At 36.0% G+C, this 5,263-nt stretch overlaps 1 non-coding gene across 1 annotated transcript; it reads right to left on the bottom strand.

Annotated features, from left to right (window-relative positions):
- Nucleotides 1–312: 312 nt before the first annotated feature.
- On the bottom strand, nt 313–420 carry LOC113457384. Its single transcript, XR_003377972.1, has one exon. It is a non-coding gene; the product is annotated as a U6 spliceosomal RNA (small nuclear RNA).
- Nucleotides 421–5,263: the final 4,843 nt, after the last annotated feature.

The following is a 5,263-nucleotide window of genomic DNA, read 5'->3' as shown; positions in this document are numbered from 1 at the left end:
ACATTGCCCTGGGCACCTGGGAGCCACTTTAGGTTCAAGTCTCTTACCAACCCTAAGGTGGTTCTCTTAATTAAGTTATGTGATTCCCTGCTCCTCTGTCCAACCTTGTTTTATCCCCAATCATCCTGTTTCCCCAAGTTCCCCCCATCCTCCCCTTCTCACTTTTCTCTCCCCTTCTCCCCTTACCCCATCCCACCCCACCCCCAAGATCCCAATTTTTTGCCCAGCAATCTTGTCTATTTCTCATAGCAGGGATAATAACTATATGTTTTTCTTTGGGTTCACCTTCCTATTTAGCTTCTTTAGGATCACAAAAATATTGAACGCTTCATGAATTTGCGTGACATCCTTGTGCAGGGGCCATGCTAGTAATCTTCTCTGTATCCTTCCAATTTTAGTATTGTGCTGCCAAAGCGAGCACTATTATTTGTTTTTATATTGATTAATGGCTCATGTTTAAATTATAAACGTTTAGTAATATTTTCCTTTAAATAAATCATAGTCTGAATGAGAGTAATCATGGTGTTTTTCATCACCCAAAAGAAGTACCACGATGTATAAAGGTCCCTTCTCCTTTTCTCATAAGAACAGAAATGATGTACTTTACATAGGACAGATGGGATCCAGATGACCTCATCCAGATGTCAATCAGAATTGTTGTGAGTGAATTCAGTAGAAGTCTCTGCTGCTGTAGTTATTCGCTTAAGGACAGCAGTAGGTTTGTACAGATCTTAACCCTAGTTCAGTTTCTCGCCGATGTAAAGAACATACATTGGAATACCAAAGACTAAGAACCCAAGGCAAAATCACAGAAACACAAGAATAAAGCCTCAAAAACTGATTTGTGAGCAGAATTTAAAGGAATGAATTGAAAACACATAAATTTAAACTGATTTTTAGGCTGGAGTATGCACCTGCCACTTTGAAAGCATCAATTTGGGATGACCCTAGTGGGTGTTTGTTGGAGCATGTGTTATGAGCACCAGTATCACAGGAAGGAACTGGAATGACCTAGGAAATTCAAGTCATGGGTACATAGAATGTTGGGCCTGCAAGGAAACCAGGAGCCAGGTACATACATCAGTGTCTTTACTATAAAGGGTTAAAGAGTTGCACAAAACCATAAAATATGTCCTACAAAAGCACACAAAGAAATGTTAAAGTAAAAAATAGCAACCGGGACACTGTCAATGACCACTGATGCAAAGTTAAAATATACCACTAACATATGTATGCAAAGCCTGTATAGATATATTCATAGTTAATGTATTTCTGCAATGTTACACTTAAAATTACAAATATATTTATATTATATTTGAAAAGCATTTAATGAATATTTTTGGTAAACAGATTCTCTTAGAGCTAAGTGAGAACTAGTTCTCATTAAAAATACTAATATCTACCCATATGTATTTAAATATCTGCCAATGAATGCTTGGGGGTGCTCAATTAAAACAATTCTTACAGACACTTATACTTAGAATAATTGTTAACTGAGGTGATCTCTAAAGAAAACATCTCATAAAAGTGTAATATTTAATCCTGACTTGAAAACTCTGTCCCTATGTAAAAGATACTGACCCATAAATTATTAATCAAGAAATATCTTTTCAAAGACAAACATGCATAAAAACATTTTGTTTTCTTTAAAACCATTTTTGACCTCATGAAACTTTGCTGTTTGCCAAAATAAATAAAATGACAATTTCAATTAACCTCTAAAACATTTTAAATTGTCACTTTATAAAATTAAGATTATAAATATTATTTATTTAATCTTACTTTATTGAAATAAATTAAAATGCAAAGTTACTCAGTAATATATTATATATGAAAATCATTTAGATATGTGTGTACACATATATATGCATATAAATAATTGGCCTATCTAAAAATAACTAATACTTACAAACAAGAATACTATCTAGTTTAATTTAAATGTTTAAATATTTTATCACTGTTCATTATATTAAACATGAAAATGTACTCTTAGAAAAGAGAACTATATACTTTCTTCACTTCTTTCATAAAATTTGAAAAATAATTGGCTGAAATAACTAAGTACTGAATTGGTTGAGCAGAAGCCATTTATTTCGGCTTAAGTATAGAGTTACTGCACTGTGACTGATTTCTGCAACCCTTCTCCAGAGAATGCCTTTTCTCATGCAAATTCATGAGAAATTTAGGAAAGTAAAATATTGTTTCTCCTTATGTAAGCATAAGAAATCAATTAGAGGCACAACAATCTCTTTATTATTATTTTAAAATAAATTGCCTTAATCATCTTGCAATGTTAAAATGAATGACTACATAATGCTATGAAGTTAGTAAGTGTTCTCTCTTACTGATCTCATGGAAAAAAAAACAAAAGTAAACAAACAAGCCAAAAACAGTTTTGTTCGTTATTCTCAGGAAAAATAATTTATTTCAAGCACCCTAGCTGCTGCATATTGCAAAAAGAATGTTTGTCTTAGGTTCCTTTCTTGAGGGTCTTGTTCCCAGAGCTGAACAAAGCAGTGGAGCCTTAAAGAGTGGGGCCTCGTGGAAGTAGTTAGGTCACAGGGATGCATCTTCAAAGGATGCTTATGACACTAGCATATTTTCTTACCTCCCCCCAAAACACTGGTAACTACCCCTATCATATATCCTCACATGATGTACTTCATTGCTGTAGTCCCATGAATGCTGTCTCTGTGCACATGGGTGTAAGGCAGTCATCCACCAGAGCCAGTGAAACCTACTAGAGTCCTCACAGCAGAAGGCAATTGACCATCTCTACTCCATTAGTGATCCAGTGTCATTATCCCCTCAGCAAATAGTGGGGTCTCTTGGTGACTTCCTTGATAACACCAGTCACATCGTGTGTGGCCCACCACAGCTTCTGTGAGCTCAAAAACATAATAGTCCTTCGATATTCAGAATACAACTATTTTGTGGAGGCCTTCCCTGATCTCTGACCTTGACATTCATATCGCTTCTTCTTCCTAAAAGCATGTTGAGCCTAGTGATAGGGGGTGTGACACAGATGCCCTGATTAGGGCTGAGCATTCTGTACTTCAACCTGGTTTGGATATCTATATTTCCCACTGCACTCTGCTTAAAATATCTTCTCTGATGAACCCTGAAAGATGCACTATCTATGGGTATAAGGCTAACTATGTAGAAGGCAGCTCAATACCATTTGGCTAAATATTAGTAAGAACTCCAGAAGGGTCTCTGACCTCCCAGCTATAGTTTTTTTTTTTTTTGCCAGTTTATTGTACCAGGCATGAAGGCCCTAAATTCAGTAAGAAACCAGTAGGTTATACTCATAACATCCATAACACTATCACATTAATGGGTGTGTTCTTGTCCATCCACTTGTTGTAAGTCTTAAGTTCATAACTGGATAAAGCTATTGATGATTCTTCTTGAAGAGCCGTCTGCATTGCACTTCCTAGCACTTTGAAAATGAGCCCTTGGAAGAAAGTTTCTAGGTCAGTACCAGCATGAGTTTTCAAAGACCTGTTACCAAAGTATATGTTAACAGTAAAATCTTAGCATCTAGTTCTGGTGTTCAGCCAAGAGCAACAGCAAAATTCTGTATTGCTTTGCAGAAATACATTCTGACAGTTGGAGAAAGAATATCACAGCTAGCACTGGACCTTTGCTTGCTTAATTATTTATTCATTTACTTTTGATAACCTATTGATTCTGGGAGAATCAATCAGAAACAAAATTAACAAGCTATCTGGGAAATAGTTCAACAGTACAGGACTGAGACAGAGTCTGAGAGAGGCAGCTGCCTGACAGTCCTGTACAGTGAAGGAAGAAAGGCACAAAACCCTCTTGGTTATGGAAGGACAGGAAGAGTGCCTGAGTATATGACATGAAACACACTTTGAAAAGCATCCCTTTGAGGTGCTCCTGATTCTAGTGGAGTAATCAGTAATAGTGATGAAGAAAACAAAAGAGATAGAGATCAAGATGATAGTATTAACTCCAGAAAACATAAAAACTATATAATAGAGTATTTATTTATCCCCTCCCTTGTTTAGCATGTTCACTTACATTAATTTTCTTCAAATCCAAAGGTTATTATTAAAATATTGTTCTGGAACAGAGAGACGGTTTTTTAATTAAGAGTACTTGCTACTTTTGTAAAGGACAAGGGACCAGTTACCAGCATCCTCATCAAATAGCCTACCATTACCTATAAATCTGGGATTCAGGAAACCAATGTTCTCGTGTGGTCTCTGCAGACCTTTACATGTACATGGTCATAATCACATATGTGGTCACATATACAAACACACAAATACAAATAATAATAAATACATAAAAATAAAAAAATCTTTATATCTAGATATAAAAATGCCAGTGGTTGTCTACTCTACTATATAAAATTTAAACAATGTCATAGCATGAGAGTCAAATGAACTGGAATATTAATGTTTTTCTTTGTATGTATTAACAATAATTCTCACTTTCCAAGGTGTTTTGATTTCAAATAGAGCTATTTTATAGTCATCACTGCCTTTTATTTTCTCATTATTCGGTGTTACTATAATACATAACAAAAGAAATCTTAGGATTTAGATATTCTGACTTTTTCAAATGATTATTTGGAAATAACAAAGAGAAGTTGCTTTGGGTAAAGTACTTCTAACACATCACAGTTGCCTTCTTCCTACAATTTCCAATGTTTGCAAATCCGTATCATGCCTGGAGGAAATAGTTTCACTTTGACATCCTGTCCCTTTGCCAGGCTCAGCAGTTTTCACTGCTGGAACCACACAGGAGTGTCTGCCAAAAGTTTACATCACACATGGAGGGCATTCTATGAGCAGAACTTATGGGACACATGTGAGACTCCTTTCACTCTCTGCCAGCACAGTTAGGCGTAGTAGGTTCACAAAGCTCACAGGTCATGGCTAAGCTTTGGTGTTAATGTCATCACCTTCACTTTTGGAGTGAAGTTTCACATCTCTTGAACCTCTTTTGTTTTCTATAGCTGCTGAAGAATATCCACTGCGTTCCCAGATGGTGCTCTTATGAAAGAAGGGGTTTCCCCAGGCAGCTATTTATCTTCAAATTAACTACTCTTTCTCAAGATACTTACTACAAATGTTATGAAATTCAAAGAAAAGAACCCTAACAAACTCTGGAGTTGGTTTGCTTCTGTCAGCCCTTTCTTTGGTGCCCGACCTTATCGAGCAAGGAGAGACCAGTATTCAGAATAACCTAACTACTATCAAAGAGCTTTCATCCAGTAATCAATTGG

Source organism: Microtus ochrogaster, chromosome 24 (genome assembly GCF_000317375.1).
Source record: "Microtus ochrogaster isolate Prairie Vole_2 chromosome 24, MicOch1.0, whole genome shotgun sequence".
Taxonomy (NCBI): domain Eukaryota; kingdom Metazoa; phylum Chordata; class Mammalia; order Rodentia; family Cricetidae; genus Microtus; species Microtus ochrogaster.
This window is presented reverse-complemented; position numbering and strand designations above follow the sequence as displayed.